The following is an 18512-nucleotide window of genomic DNA, read 5'->3' on the forward strand; positions in this document are numbered from 1 at the left end:
GCACTTTGTATCTCAGGTCTCTGCCAAAGAACTTGGGGCTTAGGAAGTGTCCAACTGATGTTTGAAAATTAATAAATGAATGGAGGAATACATCTTATTGTAACTGCTATATAACCATTACAAAAGGCAGTGGCTTTAGACAGCTAGGGCTTATGATCACTCATGCATCTGGAGATCAGTTGGGAGATAGCTGATCACAGCTAAGCTTGGCTGGGATGGCTCAGCTGATTGTGTTCTCTGTGTTCTTCGTCTTCCCCTTGGGACAAACGGTGCTGGCCAGGTATGCGCTCGTGGCTAAGCACAATTATAAGAAAGAAAGCAACACCATGCAATGCCTCTTAGGATGTGCTGTCACTTCCACCTTATTCTTTTGGCCACAGCAAGTCATATGGGTAACCTAAGTCAAGGGACAAGTTTGTATAGTTACCTCCTTAAGTCATACGTGAAAATCACACATCATAGGTCATGGATACAAGGAGAGATAAAAAATTGGTCACAGTAATAAAACCAAACCTGTCAAAAACAAAATACTAACAACCATATTAAGAACAGAAAATTTGAATACTAACAGAGCCATTTGACCAGTCTCCAGTATTAACTACTCTATCTTCATTTCACCAACATATAACCCAGTCACTTTAATGGTATATGTGTCCCATAAATATTTACCAGATTGTGTTAGATCATAGGAAGTAAATAGAGAAATCACAATTGGATGAGTCCTGGTAAATTTAATTTTATGCTTTTTTAAAAAGAAAATATGCACAGCAGACAGATGCAAGTGTTAGGGACACACAATGAAAAGCTAAATGATGTTTATCTTGTATGTATAAAGACGCTTTTACTTTTGTTTACATACGTCACCATGGAAGCTGGTTTAATAATATTTAAGTCACCCTGGTGGTTCCACATCCAATGACTCCCTTTCTCGGGACACCTTCTTATTTTCCTTATAACAAGCTTGGGGAAAGTTCAGGTAGGCATTGCTGGGACATCTTCTTTTCAGAGTTTCTGCTCAATCACAGAGCTGATGTTAAATCTCCAAAGTCGAGGCGTTGATTTACCAGGAAGAACATAGTTAACTTAAAAGCAGAAAAAGTCCTGGTGGTAATCAAGCCCTGTGAATTCCTGGCCCTCTTCCCCAGAGGCCCAGTGAGGCCCACTCAATGGGCCAACCCCACACCACGCATACTGGATTGGTGGTCCTCTTATCATAGAAAATTCCACCAGAGTGGCCAAAACATACAAAACGAAGCACACAAGAAAAATGTGAATATAATATGCAGGCCCTGGATTGAGTTTTATGAAAAGAAAAAGAAAGAAGGGAATTTTTCTTAGTTCTTTTTCATAGTTCATAGGACAACAAATAACAAGACAGATTGCTTATCAAATGTGAGTAGTTTTACTATTTTTAGTGGCAAATTAGGCACTAAAAGGGCAGGTTTAAAGTCTCTCCTAATTTTGTCCTATAATCAGATAATTTAAATTTGACTATAAATAGAATCATACATTTTCCCACGATCTGCCTTTCATTTCACACAGTAAGAGTTGTATTATTTATTGAAAATATACCAATCCAGGCATTCTCAAAACTTCTTTCTTTCTTGACTTTAGTTTGTGATAATAAAGTATGATATCGGAATCCTGCCCTGTGGCTGCAAAACATTAAGTTCCTTGAGGCAATAAGATGCTTGTTGTTCTTGTTTAATCTACCAGCATTTCAGAATCCTGTACTTCCAATTTCAGAAGGAGTAAAAGATGAGAATGTGCTGTCCTCTCTTGCCTGGCCTGACCCAGTCTCCCTGATTTGTTTCAATATGCAGAGGCTTCCCTATATAAGCCAACTCCAACTCCAGCGTTTGGATTTTTCTGCGTTTCTCCATCTTTACAGTTCCTCTCCATTTCCTTCCAAGAAAAAGTGTGCAAACGACAAATGCATGTTCTGATCATATTTGAGCAACAAAATCTTGACAGCGTTCTCACGACCATCAGGAAAAAAAATTCCTTCCATGAACCTAACCCTAGAAAATGCAAAAATTATTGATAAATATAATGCAGTGGTCAACTTCTTATCTGTAGCCTACAAAACATTAGACATTAGTTTGTTGATGGGAATTAATATGGCCTAAAGTCCTCATTCATTCTTGACAGTTCTATCGTATTACTGCAAAAGATTCTAACATGTTAGTTGCTAGAGGTGGGGGGCAGGGGAGAGGGAATTGACAGAGATGGGAAACCAAGCTGCTTTGCAAATATTCACAGCTGCAGCTTTCTGTAATCATGCTCCTCTTTCCAGTTTCCAGTGGACTTTGAAAAGACAAATTCATAAGAGTTATTTAGCCATAAAAGGGAATCAACTCCTAAGCCCGGCTTCCTGAAGACCTCAGAAACTGAATTACCGCAGCACTCCCTGAGGTCCAGAGCACAGATTTTTGTTCCCCTCCCACATCCCTATCCCGAAGAAAAGAGTTTTCCCACTAGCTAAAATAATTAAAAACATTCTCAGAATAGAACACAAAATGTTCCTGGTTTTAATACGAGCCTATTTTTCAGGAAAAAAAAATCAATGTATTGCATATTTACAGTTTGATATTGCAACAGTAGTGAAACTATCCGTGTGAGGACTTACTTAATTGCATATAAAAATAAATAAATAAAATGTGCAAGGGTAGTGTGTTCTTTCTTGATGTTCTTCTGCCTACCTTTTTGACTTGTTAACTAACTTCAGGGGAGAATCCTTAAAAGGAGCAATACACCAGCCCATATAAAGTCACTGGTTATCTCTGAACAGGAACTTAGCTTTTTAAATCCTGTCTAGGTAAATTACCTTTCCAGTGCAGGGTATTTCCTTTTAGGAGATTCCTTGGGAAGAGTCTCCAGGGAACTGACTAACTTTTTAATGGTTCACTCAGATTAAGAGGAAGGAAATGTGAACTCCTTTGGGGGGAGGAGGCACCACTCTAGGCTGTCTGCATCCTGTAATTCTTCCCAAGTCCGTGAATCATACTTTTAAGACTCCTTTTCAAGGGCATTTGTCTTCCTTTAAGAGAAGGCCAAAGCAGAAAAGACGAGTTTTAAAATAGGTCTCAATCAAGCTTTAGCCATAAAAACAATTGCATGATTCTCTCACTGACTACCCAGGAAAGGTTGCACCGAATCCCTTACCTGCATGCCTCCCCTCACCTTGCACAATACTCTTCCTTTCTTTAGTTTCAGAATTAAAATGACTTTTCATATCATCTCAGCATCTTTGAGCTACAATTCTGTACAACTCTTCCGTTTATACCCAGCCACTGACACTGATTTCATTTATGCCAATGGCATTGGAAGAACTGAGCTACGATAACATTTTTCAAAATCATTTTAGATAGAAATCTGGCTTTGAAAATAATGTCTTCACTTAATAAAATATCTACTATGTAGACAATTATAGACTATTTTTATACCTTTTCCACAAAGTATGAACATTTCTGAGAATAAATTTATCAGTGAATAAAGTTTATCAGAGGTTGAAGCATTTAGATCCTTCCAACTTCTATAGAAGTATGAAGTCACAGGAGCACATTTCTAAAAGGCTACGATGTTACAATACCAGTTACTCAACCAATAAAGTGTATTTATTGAGTATCCATTAAGTGGTGATTTCTATTATTTTCAAGGTCCTGCGAAGAGTGGAAAAAGCCAGGTATGGTGGCTCACACCTGTAATACCCTCACTTTGGGAGGCTGAGGCAGGAGGATGGCTTGAGCCCAGGGGTTCCAGACTAGCTTGAGCAACATGGCAAGACACCTGTCTCCTATTTAAAAAAAAAAAAAAAAAAAAAAAGAGTGGAACAACCCTGTCAGAATGTGCAAACGGACAAATGTATAATGAAATGGAATATCCACAGAAAGTACACCAAGAATGAACACTAACGTAAACTGTGAACTTCGGGTGGTGATGATGTGTCACTGTAGGTTCATCAGTTGTAACAAAGGCACCTGTCTGGTGGAATTGGGAGGACGGCACTACATGTAAGAATGTGAGGGTATATGAGGCCCAGCGTGGTGGCTCATGCCTGTAATCCCAGCACTTTGGGAGGCCGAGATGGATGGATTACCTGAGGTCAGGAGTTCGAGACCAGCCTGGCCAATGTGGTGAAACCTTGTCTCTACTAAAACTACAAAAATCAGCTGGGTGTGGTGGTTCACACCTGTAATCCTAGCTACTCAGGCGGCTGAGGCAGGAGAATTACTTGAACCTGGAATGCGGAGGTTAGAGTAAGCTGAGATTGTGCCAGTGCACTCCAGACTGGGTGACAGAGCGAGACCCTGTCTCAAAATAAAAATTTAAAAGTATATGAGAAATCTCTGTTCCTTCCTCTCAATTTTACTGTAAGACTAAAACTGCTCTAAAAAATTAAAGTATTTTAAAAAATGTTCAAAATGAATGGATTCAAGGTGAATTTAGATTATATTTAAATTAACAGGATTCTTAGAGTTGGTTTGAACAGTTCAGTAGCAATTCCTTAATCTAAAAGTCTCTACACAACATTTATTTTTGACCTAAATTGATTTCATTTGTAGCAAAATGTGACCCACACCTATGTGGACGATGCAGTCTTTATTTATCCCAGTTAGTGTGTATTCATATGTGCCATTGCATACATATTAATGGATGCCACCCTAGACCCCCTGGTGATGGCAGATAGTATTGGGCTTTGTGGCCAAGATATCTTCCAAAATCCTAACAGTTCTGAATTACAGGACACATCTCATCCCAAGAGTTTTGGATATGAGATTGCAGACAAAAATATACTGAAAGAGAGAAAGTAAGGAAGGAAGAAAATAATAGAAAAGAGTTGTGTTCTGTTTTATCCCTTCTCTGATTTCTTGAGAGCTCCTAGTCTTAGATTTCCATGCCAGTCTCCATTATTATAATGGTCCATTTTTTAATTGAAATTTATTTTCAGTACTAAAGTGCAAAAAAACCTAGAAATGTAATTGTGATTTCTACTTAGGAGGACCTCAAAGGTTTTGTATGAATGCCCGTAGCCTGCATTTCGTTTCTATAAGTCTGTTTCAACGGAGTACTCAGAATAGATCTTTCTTTCCTCTCATTCTGGGTAGAAATGTCAGAAATGTGAGGCTAAGGATTTAAAGCATAAATTAGGGGTTTATTGATGAAAAGAAAGAAAGGAGGAAAGGATTGAAAGAAAGAAGAAAGAAGGAAAGAAAGGATGGAAAGAAGGGAGAAAGGAAAAAGAGAAGAAAACAAGAGAAAGGCAAAAAGAAACTTTAGTCTGTAGACTCTACATTAAAATGTTTCTCCATGCTTAAGACATCTTGAAAGAAAAGATGTCAAAGGCAAATTCTAATATTCTAAAACTGCAATCCAATTGCATAAAAACATAAATTTAAATCATTTGGAAGAAAATATTTATATATCCTATATTTTTGTTTAGAGCTGATCTCCATAAAATCTCTTATAATATACAGATCCATATTACAGAGATTATATATACAAATATTTTATTGCTTATGCATAAAACCTGATTTGTTGGGGGATATAAACTATGGCTTTCTCAGGTATCACTGCTACTTGATTGTTCTGAGTATTGGCTTTCTGACAGGGATTGGAATGAAGCCATTTTTATTAATTTAGTTATTTTTGCTGATATAAAAGGCCGTCTATCATGTTAATGATGTATCGGTCTGCGGTCCCACCGAACAATAATTACAGAATGTTCCTAATAGTAAATCATTTGTCACAATCACAGCTCAGTACAACAACCTTTTGTTGAGCAGGGGAAGACATTATCTGAATAGCAATACACCTTTATGCGAACCGATGAGAGGTCTTACACGGACCAGTCCGGCAAATACCTGAGAGTTCCACGTCTGAACTGTCCATCCCCACATTGCAACTTGGGGATGTGCACTGTGATCTGCTGAATTTTCTCCAGTGTTAGCCTATCTAACACAATGAAAACAACACGTTTTACCCAGGGAAGAACAGATGAGGTTTCACAAGAATGTAAAAGAGACTGCTCTGAAAAGGAGAAGAAATCAAATAATCGAAAAAAGGAAAATATTAAAGGTTTTTACTTCCATTTCCCCTTTCAGCAAGAATTGGGCACAGAAACGATATAATACTCAAAAAGAAAAATCGAAGTTAACAAAAAGGCATTGCTATCTAAATTAAATGAAAGCCCCATCATCAGAATGACATAACGGTCAAGTTCTTCTTTGTAAAGATTCACAAATTGCTTTCAGTTATTTTTCAGCACTATTTGTAAATCATAAGAGCCAACATTTTTGGAGTATTTCTACGTGCAGGGAAACTTTTCAAAATAGACTTAATTTTTTTAGAACAGTTTTAGGTTCACAACAAAATTGAGTAGAAGGTACAGAGATTTCTCATACAGCCCCTGCCCCCTGACTGCTGCCCCACCTCCCCTGTTCCACCCAGCCCCCTCCCCCTTGTTACAATTTATAAGCCTACATTGACACACCTTTGTCACCCCAGGTCCACAATTTACATCAGGAACTCTCTTAAGGACTTAATGTGCATTAATTCTTTTCAGGGTTTCAAAAACTTTGATATTAGCTCCATTTTAGAGATAAGGGAACTGAGGCAGAGAAGAGTTAAGTCGCATCAGGGTGATTTCTGAGATTTGGTCAATTTCAAACCCTAACCTGGTTGATTAACTACTTCTCATTATCAAAGTACTCCAGTGAAAATAAATCAACAACATCTGTTGGATACCCATATGCTTGTTGAGATTTTGGTGAGATGATGTCAATCATGCCAGTTTGGCAAGAATATCCCCATTTCATGGACAAAGTAACCCAACTTCAGAGGAGGAAAAGCTAGGATTTCAATACTGGTCTATGACATGAAGCCTGCATCATTATCACATGACCCCTCTGTCCCCATATTCCCATGTTCTGTAGGAAAAGCTGCCCAGTTAATGAGTAATTGTGTCATGCATGGCTTGAGTGACTGTGTTTTTTATAACAATGATACTCAATCTTGAGGTCCATGGATTTTATAAAATCACAGAAACAACTAACTTCACTTTAAGGGTATGTACTTCTATTTTTTATTTTCTACACATATGAATTCTTGATTAGACACTTTATTGAGACAGGAATGAGTGTATGTAAAGGAAGAAATTCTAAAATATTTGTTCATTAAGTCCAGTGACTTGAAAATAACCTCAAGATCAATTAAAATACAGGAAGTAGAGGGAGCCATAAGTTGTGCTATGAGTTTAAAAGATCACATCACAGAAAAGAAAAAGATTTTTTTTAAAGCATCAACAACAGAAATTGTTCTAGAAGTTTATCATGGGCTTCCCAATTTTCTTTGTGTTTTAAAAAACCATGCATAGACCTTTTGCTCTTTGATTGCCCCAAAATGAATTTGGAAGGCTCAAATTAGCATTAAATGGAATAACTTGTAAGTACCCCCTCCCCTCAGACACTTACCCTTTCTTTCATTGTCTAGAATTCTGTTGGAGATACCCTTGGACTCCAACAGGCAAGTCAAATTTGCTTTTCTAGTGTCAAATCCAAAATACCAATTAAGTTGAATAGGGAAATGAATATGCTTACAAATTTTTGACAGCCACTGATAGCGATAAGGAAGTCCTTGGTCATAACTTGAAATCAGTTATCAGGGGATACCAGAGGAGCAGAAAGTTGTTTCTTGCCAAGCCCTTGCAGCCTCTTTTCCTCACACTGGCCAGATGGCCTGGAGGTGGCACTTCCAGCTGCTTTTGGAAGGAACCTGCTGCAAACACACAGGCATTCTTGACACTGCACCACACTGCTTTCCAAAGGGAAGAAGTCCTGTTTGAAAAAACAAAAAAAATCAAATGGCTTCCTCTTGCCCCAACCTCGCTGTCCCCTACCCCTATGTTCTGTCCAGAAGAAAAATCCCTCAGCCGCAATGGTTGTTTTTATTAAATTCTCCTCAATAAAAAGCTCAGGCAGGATTTATTAGGTACTCAGGGCGGACGTTTAGTATTTCGCCAGTTATTAAGTGAAAATCAATAGAAAGCAAAGAAAATGGAAGTCACTGCACTGTTAGCGCACCGTTGTCGCCCAGATATTATGTCGGCTGTCTTGTAGATTCATGACAGACGAAAGAGGCCGGGAGAGAACTTTCTGCTTACATTGCACGAGCCAAAGTGGGGTTATTCATTAGAGCAGGCAGCCGGCCAGATGGATTTCCAGTTCAGTTTTACCATTTATCTTTAAAACGCCTGTATCGAGTGAGAAAGAACACTGATATTATGTGATATCAATGGCAGGTTTATGTATCTAAATCAGGATTTATTGTTATTTTGTTCCAAAGACCTTTTTTTCTCAAGAAATACCATTTCACTGGAAGAAAATAATAGCTAAAACCTTGTCAAAGATAACCTTTCATGCTGTCCGTGCACCACTAGCTGTAAAACAAATAGAACCCAGTATATAAATAGTTTTAACCACATCCTTACAAATCATTTCTTCTGAATCTGTTTTCCCCATTTCAATGTATATATTTTTTAATGCCACATACATGATTTTGGGTCATTCAATGTTTTTCTTGCCTGTAGTTTAGCTCTAAATAATGTCAGCAATTGTTTTAATTCCATCTAAAAGCTTTAGCTGTTTTGTGTTCTTCTGTGGAATGCCACATTTCTCAAAAAAATTCTTTGGAAAAGCAAAGTGATCTGCTGTTTTTTTTTTTCTTTCCCGCCTTAGAATGAGCTTTAGAGTCAAAAACACTCATCATCTTTTTTCAACTACTTCAAGGCCTTCAAAAGCCAGGACGTGTTTTCTTTTCACTGGAATTGACATTTTTGGTAGCATCCGGGTTTTCTGATTCCCTCTCTTCTAAAGGACAGATTACAGCAGACTTGGGCAGATCGGATCTCCAGTCAATCCTGCTAAGTAAGGAAGGTGGCCAAACACCAGAATGAACCATGGTATCCACTTTATAAGCCACTCTCAGGAAAATACAGTCAATATATTTGTAAAATGTCATTAGTGACACTTTGTGATTAGGAGAAAAATTACACCTGGGGTTTGACTGAAGTGCTTGCTAATAAAGAACTGTGAATGTATTTTTAAGCTACCTTATTTTTATTTTTTCTCTCCTTTGGGTTTTGGAAAAGAGAAGATATATTTAACTTTATATGGACCAATATTAGATAGTAGCCAGACAAGGTTATTTAAAGATGAATATGCATTTTTTTCTTTTCTTTTTTTTTTTTTTTTTTTGAGACAGAGTCTCACTCAGTCACCCAGGCTGGAGTACAGTGGCACGATCTCAGCTCACTGCAAGCTCTGCCTCCCGGGTTCAAGCGATTCTCCTGCCTCAGCCTCCCAAATAGCTGGGACTACAGCCACCACGCCCAGCTAATTTTTTGTGTTTTTAGTAGAGATGGGGTTTCACTGTGTTAGCCAGGATAGTCTCAGTCTCCTGACCTTTTGATCCGCCCACCTCAGCCTCCCAAAGTGCTGGGATTATAGGCGTGAGCCACCGTGCCCGGCCAATGTGCACTATTAAGTGTCACTAACTTAGAAAAATTATCTAAAAACCAACTGAAACTTTTTGCTACCATTGGACAAAAGTGATATTATACTGAAAAGTAAGAAAATAAAAGTAAACAATAGATTATAAACTATTTGTTCCTTGATAGTCTTCTTTATCTAACTGATAGTCTTATCTAACTAGCTAAATTGCTCAATCAAATTGAAGAGCTCAATTATACCAGAAATCCCTTCTTGTAGTTTTCTATTTAGCAGTTTTTCTCTTTTTAAATCTATGTTGACAATCCAAATGGCATTTTCCTTTTAGAGGGCACCCTCCAATAAAACACAAAAAGTTCTTTATAATTCTCACTTTTTAAGAAAAACGATTCTAAAGCCCTGTATATATGTATGCATGTGTGTTTGGACCTGTTGATCAGGAGGCAATAAAGAATAGTGGTTAAGAAAATGGGCTCTGAAACTAGATTACACAAGGTCAAATCACAGTGTGTCACTCCCTGGCACTATGATTTGGTGAAGTTATTACAGCGCTGGGCCTCAGCTTTCTCATCTGCATAAAAAAGACGATAACCTTATAGATTTCTTGCCAAGAATACAGGGGTCAATATAGGTGAAGGTCATAGACTATCACTTCCTCAATATTAAGTCCTCAAAGCATCAGGCAGCTATTACTTTGAGTATACCAAATCCAGAACACCAACTCATCCATGTTGATGCTTTGATTTTCCAAGAAGATGGAATATAGTCCCACAGAGATTCAGTTAACCCTCCATTTTCATATTCACTAATGTATTTAGACCCTGCAGAAAGATACAGTCTTAAGCTTCAGCTGTAATGAGAATCTCACTTAAACCAAAATTTTGTATTAAATAAATTTGCCTTAAAGAAGTCTCTTTCTTTGTGGGATCAACATTCAATCTGAAATACTAAAAATAGTCTATGGGCAAAACCACATTATTGATTTACTAATAGCTGTACTGATACAATAGTCATGAGGCTTAATGTCTGATTGGGGACCTATTTATAGACATGTTAATTTGTTGAAAACAATGTCTAGTTATTTCATTCTAACAAATAACATTAGCAACACATGCAGTTATGAGAAAGAAATGATATTACTAATTAATATGACTTGAGCAGTGAGAAAACTAAGACATTAATGCCAAAGAAAATCAAAGTTGATGACTTGGATTCATTGCCCATATGCATCATGTCACTTGAATAGTTGCCAAGGCTATGTCTTACTTTGACTTTATAGTATCAGCCCACTAGCCTTTTATCTTGCTTACCCTCTCTAGACATCAGGATTCTTACTTGTAGAGGGAGTATAATACACCTTCGTTATTCACCCTACAGTTGAGGACTGAAAGAGAAAGCATAAAACACTTATTAAAAGAAAATGATACTTTATACAGTCAGGCTGGTGGGAAAATCAGTACAATTAATAAAACAGTGATGTTAGAAAAGAGTGACTACTGTCTACTTTATTGCCTATTCATAGATACTCCTACATTTGTTCAACAAAAATTGTTTGAACGCCAAGGACATGGAGGTTCAGAGCCTAAGTTGACCTCAGCTGCCCAGCCCCACCCTCCCATCTCCCTCTGCGTGTCTGTAAGTGGTTTAAACTCTCTGTGCCTCAGATTCCTTGTTTGCAATATTGGAATAACAATAGTGCCAGTTATGTACTAAAGGAGATAAATAGTACTTACTTATGTATTCAGTAAGATCATACATATTAAGTGCTTAGAATAGTGCCTAATAAACACTCCATTATGGTTTCACTATTATTTGCTTTCCAAGTGCACAATATAATGCTGATCAATTCAGAAGACAAGACTCTGACCTCATGAGCTGATCAGAAAATCGGCCTCATCTTAGATCAGAAAATTCAGATAAACATATAGGCAACTTTCATAGGGTGGGATATTAAAAAAGGACATCCTAACTCTTATTGAAGGCATGAGATGGAGGTAGAAAAGATTTCCTTGTGGAAGTGATAGCTAAGCTGAAAAATTAAAGATGAAGTCAGAAGGTAGAAAAGGTGGCTATAAGCCTGAGGTGTTTAACGAAACCCCTGCAATAAAGGAATGGCCTATAGCTGCACTTTCCAATATGGTGGCTACAGCCACATACAGCTATGGATGGCTTGAAACGTACCTAATGCATGAGAGGAACTAAATGATGTTCATTCATTTTATTTTTTTTTTTTCAAATTTAAATTTAAATAGCCACAAGAACTTAGTGGATAAAGCACTGGGCAGCTCAGCTCTAGACAGAGGGAAAATCATGTGCAAAGAGATAAGAGAATTCTTATATTCTGAAGACCTGATAATTTGAAAAATAGCAGATTCCTGAAGGATGCGACTTCTGGAAATTAGCAGAGGTGATGCATGGTTTACTGCAAAGTTCAGGCTTTCACTGAGGCTATGGAAAACCATTGAATGATAATAAGGATAGTGATACAATCAGATTTGAAATTTAGTAAGATCTCTCCAGCTACAGTTGTAATAGTAGCTAGAATTACTAACACTTTATAGTTTACACACTTTTCGGATAACCTGACCTCTCTTAATATTCAAATCCCTTGTATGAGATAAATCTATACTTTCTTTTCTATATCTTATTTATTTTGTCTCCAATCAGCAGCCTATGCTCTTGTCCACACCCCTTGGAAGACAGACCTGATAAAAGGAAAACATTTGTATGATATCAGTGCACAGACTCATTCATTAGGATGTTCATAAATTAATCTGGAAAACAGCAGCAGTTACTTCCAAAGAAATGTTTAAGAATCATTTTCCTCAATGTGACTTGCCTGTAGAGGTACAAATGCATTCAGTCGTGGTCCCATGGGCCGTCCCCCACTCCCAGCACGTTAGTTAACTCCTCTTGCTATTGCCGGTGAGAGCCTGAGCTGCTCTGTGCGCACGGAGTGATGAGGGATGAGCCTGCCTCACCCGGCTTCCTGCGGACTTCCCCTCACTCGCACATCTGTATCCCTCCTTGCCTCGCAGACAAGTTGCAGAGAGAATCCGGACTAGGCAGGGGTATCCACTGCAATACGCTGACAGTCTCTGGCTGCTGACCTGAATCTCCATGTCAGGTCTGAGTAGATAAAAGATGGCATTTCTGTGAGTGGAGATGAGGAAGGAGCACAGCCACTCTGCCCTAGAATCAGCGCTTCTTCCCAACACTTGCACACACCTGCAACTTTAACTCAGCATTTCTCTTAGTAAGAAATTTTCAAAAACAAAAGTACGCTAACATTTAATTTGATTACATCGTTATTTTTTCTCTCTTTTTAAAAGGAGGAATATTAATAAAAGCACATTTCCTTAAAAGAAAAAAAAAAAAAAACAGGGACTGTAAATGCTGCACTAATTTAATTACACACTGGCACCGTAAGACACTAATGTAAATATTCTGGTGAGTAGGCATAAGACACTTGAAGTAATTACTTAAGGACTCCCTTTCAAAGAATCTCTCCCTTTTTTATTAAATGCCTTTTAACATTAGCACTTTCTTCCTGACAAATTAAATGAAATTTCATTACTCTCCCTGACTTAATGGCATTAGGTTCCCGCCTAGGTGTGAGTTAACCCTCCCAGGACAGCTGACAAGGGCTCCCACACTCAGTCAAAATGGCACTGTCCGAACTCACAAGAGAAAAGAAGCCTCGAAGAATCCTTTGTGTTTTTACCAGAGCTTCCAGAATCCTTCATTTCTTTGATGTTTTTTCAGCTGTGATCCTTGCAAAAATCTAAGAAACCAGAGGTATTGTTGTTTTCCAGTGTTCTTGAGTTCGCCGCAAAAAAAAAAAAAAAAAAAAGAGTATCTTTTACTGAGACTCTAATAATGACAACAAGGATAACAATAATGGCAAACAGTTGCACAGTACTTCTTAAATATCTTCTAAGCAATTTATCTCTTTTAACTCATATTAGCCCCAACAAAACACTATAAGGTAAATACTGTTAATTCCTACTCTCAAATAAGGAAATTAAAATACAACGTGGTTGAGCAATTTAACCAAGGTCACACAGTTAAAAGCAACAGAGCTAGGATTCAACCCAATCAGCCAGCTATTGTCAGACACTTTTATACATATAATGATTGAATCTTCAACCGTGGATTGACATAGACTTATTTCCATATTCCTTTTTACATTTGTGCAAATCAAAACTCGGACATGTTAAGCGACAAGTTCTAGATCATGCAGTTTGTTTCACCCAGGAACTTGTAACCAGCCATTTCTTCTTGACAAATGAGCTTCCAAATTGTTTCCAAAGGGTGGTCTCTGAAAAATGGTGTTTCTATACCTACTTCATTACACTTATTAAGACAAAAAAACAAATGATTTACTTTTAAAAGAGAAAAAAAAGGAAATAGAGATTACTATAAGATTGAATTTATTTATAATACTTTAGGAATTAAATTATAAAGTAACAAGAAAAATTATAGAATAATTGCTCAGGAACTGTGGGTCTGAGGTCATTGTCCTACAAATCTCAGTATGAACTAAAATTAACTATGTGTTAATTTTTGTTAAGACGACAGTTGAGAAAACCTTCACAAAGTGAACACCGCAAGAGTCATTCTGTTTTTAGATAGAACTTGTGCCTGGGAGTATGCCAGAGAGAGACTCCCAAGATACGTGTAACACTGATAAGAATGGCTTGAGTGTGAGTTCCCTAAAGGGTATCCCTGGCATTTTTTATTTAGCTATCTTTTTGGGGATACATGGTCATATTTTCTACCCACCAAGTTTTACCTCTAATAGTTTTAAAGTCTGCTTATTTTCTTCCTTGTTTAGACCTAACTTTCCTTCTTACTCTTATTTGGGACTTAATTTTATTCTATCTTCCAGGGTTACAATACATTTAGAGATCTGAACAACACAGAAGCATAATGAGAGAACATTCTTTCTGGTTAACTTCGAATTTCTGCAGACAGGGCCAACTGTTAATGAGAATGCATTTTTATTTTACTTCCCTTCTCTCTATCTGACCCAGTGATACTTCTCTTTGGCTGAAACTGTTTTCTCTATATAATCCTTTTTCCTGTCTATGTCACCGGTAGCTGGGACTTCCCGATGTCATGTTCCATCTTACCAAAAGGGTGTCCTTTCTAAGACCTCGGGCCATGTGGAAGAAAAATAATCAGCTCAAAGTTCAGAAGACAAATGTTACAAGGGGGAATTTTTTTTTCTCCCCTTGGTTGTTCTTAAACATATGTAGCTTTAAGGATCAGTATGTCAGTGTTTTGAAAGAAGCAAAGACTGAATTTATTTTGGTGGAGCTATCAGATTCTGAGGAGCTGGATCATTTGTTTTCCTCTTGTGAGGTCCAGGTAAAAGTTCATTCCCTCCATGGCCTGGTGCTTCTGACAAACAAAAATCAAGGACCCAAAATAAGTATTTTATCTAAAAAATGTGAACTATCCCAAAACAAACATGAAAAAGCACAGCTGCCAAATTCCACAAGTAAAAAGAGTTGGAGGTTGAGACAGCCCACGATCTCGCTGGGGAGTAATGGGTAAAGTTTGGCCAGCTGCCCTTAAGGCCTTGAGGGACACTCAATCCAATTGCTGTGTCTTAGCGGATGTGAATTTCAAGGTTACACCTGGGTGTTCAAGGGCAGGGCCAAGTGTAATCGGCACTTAGATCATAGATTAATCTTATTTGCCATCTATTAGGTTTGATTCCTTTTCCCTCTCTCCCTCCCTAAAGCCAGGATTATTGTGATAGTTTAAGATAATGGATTCCAACGGAAGAAAGGTCACGCAGGCATGGAGATTTGGAACCTTAAGATAATATGATTAATCTAAAAGCTTCTTTCTCCAAGGGGAGGGCCGCACTTTTCATATGTCTAATTGAGAGAAGAGAGCTGAAAGACCGAGAAAGAGCAACAGCAAAGGAGTGTAAAGGAACTGAGTCCTTGTCAACAACTGCAATTAATTATCATTGTCAGGATGATCTTTCATTAGTTTTCACACTAATAAGATAGATTTGCCTCATGCCTGAGGCTGATAAAACCTTATTGGCAATGTTGATAAGAATATGTCAGTATGGAGAGCAATTCATGGACATCTTTATTTTATTTTTCTAATTTTCCAAAACTAAATGACTACCTGGATATTGCCAAAAGTGACTACATCTAGGTTGTTAAGGCTATGAAATGCAGCAAAAGTCCTTAGCAGAGCAGCATGACTGGCATAATCTAAACAATAGGTAAACGTTAACCATTGTTATAAATGCTATCAATACGTAAGTGCATATTGTATAACCTAAACAATAGGTAAATGTTGACCATTGTTATAAATGCTATAAAAATAAGTACATACATATTATATATTTCGAGGTATATAGTTTAATCTTATCCCTTTCAGATATTTCAAGATAACCCCAACTAAGCAACTTGGAGAGACCCATAGAAGGAAATTAAGAGTAATATTTATTTGTTTATTAATCATGATGCGTCAAGATTCTAGGCTTCTGATAAGAAACCATTAGTCTTGGTCCACTTGCAAGAAAATTAGAAATTAAATGCAAATATGGGTTCTCTACTATCATTTTTTTTTCTTTTTTCTAGGACAGAAACTGTTTTACTCTTTATCGTAACTGCTAAAATACATTCATCATTGTGGCTCACTGTTATTTTGGGGTTATTTAAAATGAGTAGAAATATGTATCCCCTTGCTTGAAATACATACATGTATATTTCTTTTCTTATATACGTACATATAGTAAAGCCACTTTCATTACATTTAACTTGCCCTGTTGTCCTCATGCTGTTGGATTGTTTAAGACAAACAACAGAGAAGAGGGATGGACCCCTGGGGTTGCCAATTTGCTTCCAAAGGCTCAAATGTGTGGCCTTGGGGAGAGAAATCTGATATTTTAACTTTGATATGTAATTTTTCTAAATCAGATTCTTCCTTTTTAACAAATGGAACTTTCTTGGTTTATTCACTGGATAAGAAAGAGGGCAACGTGTTTTTTTCTTTAACCAAGATGACAGAATAGGAGAGGAGACCATTCCTGAATGTGCAGGACGCAGTGCAAGGACTAAAGAGTGGCAATACAATCAGAATGTGAGATATGCCTGTTTAATATAATCTGTGAGGTAGTAATATATGCCCATCATCATTCAATGAGATTCTCAAGACTCTGAACAGTATTAAAACTATAGGAAATAATTAGTTCTCAGTAAGAACCATGTAGCCTAGCATGAAAACCAGTTGCATCATGAGTGGAAATGCCTGTGTTCAAATCAGGCTAACACACAGTTGCTTCAAGATGAAGTGCAGATAAGGTAGAGCAAATTGACGCTGAGCACGTGCAAAAATAAAACACATTCCTCTGGGTAAAACTTTCCTTTTTGGAAATTTGAAGCTTTTCACTAAATAATGCTATAATTCACTGACTTCCCAACTTGAAAATATACTAGTCAGTCATAAATTTGTTCTGTAACCCAAAGAAGTGAAAAAAATATTTGTAGTTTCTGGGACAGACCATTGTTTTCCCATGCTCTAAAACCAAATTTGTATTGAATTTTAAAAGTCTACTTTTTAACATGTGTAAAAATGGGGCACTTGGGAGTATAAGAAGACAAAATATGGGGATTTATACGCCGACCTTTAGTCAATTTCTGGCCAGTTGTTACCAGTGGTTGAGATTGAAATGTTCTGGATCAATGTATAATATCAGCTCTTAAATGTTTTGTTTAATTTCAAAGTTTGATAATGGAAAGGGAAACAAACACTATGTGCTGGAATCTCATTCTGCTCTTCAGAACAACCACCATAAAACACAGCAAAGCAAAACCAAAACAAATACTGGTTTCGCCCATTCAGTTTATTCGGAGCTGGAAAGTTCCAGGAAGGCTGGCGGGGCCCCTGTCTGTCATATTCCTTCCTATCCTAATCTCATTCCCACATTCTGATTTTTCCGGTCCTCAGAAAGAGGTGTTGGCATTCAGCAACCCCCATACATCAAAGCTTTACCTAATATATGATGTGTTTATTCTTCCCAGCCACAGGGCATATCACTCTCAAATGACTGACAACAACTCTAAAATGAAGTGGGCCCAAAGTGAGCTCTAATAGTTATGGGAAGCCTCTCTAGTCAAACATAAAGCAAATTAATGTGAGCCCCCTCCTGCACCTTCAGTCTGGAAATGTCATAAAGGAATAAGCATGGAGACCCTCACAATGTCAAGAACTGGATTTCAATAGATTTACATATTAAAGGCACAGGACACATTTCGTTTGCTCTAACATCAAACTTGCAAGTTTCTAAATTATAACTTCTTTATTTTAAAAATCAGTTCTTATTGTGGGCTGAATGCACAGATGAGTAATGATATAAATGCAATTGTGCATCTATTTCACCCATCATAGTTTAATTTTAAAGGGCGAATTAAGCAAAGACTTAGAAACAACTTGTACGGCTATGAATTACCCGTATTTCTATGGTGTCAGAATGTGTTTGTGTGTATGTATGTGTATCTCAAGACTGCTGTAGAGAAACAAATGGGTGAAGGAAATAGAGAAAAGAACAGTATGTATTGACAACAAATTTTTAGTTAATCCTGATTTTGCCTTACTCTAACAGTGCCAGGGAAAGTGCTCAAGAGGAATGCTGTTGATAGACTCCATTGTTGTTTTGCTGTAGGAGACTTAAAACAGCAAACTCAACATTTTTTTTTTCAATCTTTGAACCTCTAATATCCTAAAATATCAAGTCTAAAATATATCACAAAGCCATCTACTCTGTGATTAGACTTCCGGAGAAGAGATAAGCCTTTGTGTCCCTGATCATCGGCTTGCTTGGGTAAATTCCTTTGTTCTCTGGTTATGTTCGAGATGACTTTCCTACCATGTCAGTCATCAGACTAACCAAGTAAGTTACCAGTATGCCGTATGAACACAAGACATGCATATGCACATTTATACACATTTTCTGTTTCTCTCTCTCACGTG

The 18512-nt window shown here is 37.4% G+C and overlaps 1 long non-coding RNA gene across 3 annotated transcripts; it reads right to left on the reverse strand.

Moving 5' to 3' along the window:
- Positions 1–716: 716 nt before the first annotated feature.
- LOC102117768 (uncharacterized) lies at positions 717–13291 on the reverse strand. 3 transcript variants are annotated; one of them, XR_010588301.2, is made up of 7 exons: positions 13192–13291; positions 12346–12635; positions 10817–10890; positions 8162–8251; positions 7599–7835; positions 5865–6030; positions 717–2021 (listed from the first exon to the last, which is right to left on the reverse strand). It is a non-coding gene; the product is annotated as an uncharacterized lncRNA (long non-coding RNA). The 3 variants fall into 3 exon arrangements; XR_001492312.4 differs by lacking the exon at positions 5865–6030; XR_012416283.1 differs by lacking the exon at positions 5865–6030 and having other exon boundaries at positions 8082–8251.
- Between the last annotated feature and the right edge of the window lie 5221 nt (positions 13292–18512).

The sequence above is a fragment of the Macaca fascicularis genome, chromosome 7 (genome assembly GCF_037993035.2).
Source record: "Macaca fascicularis isolate 582-1 chromosome 7, T2T-MFA8v1.1".
Classification (NCBI taxonomy): Eukaryota; Metazoa; Chordata; class Mammalia; order Primates; family Cercopithecidae; genus Macaca; species Macaca fascicularis.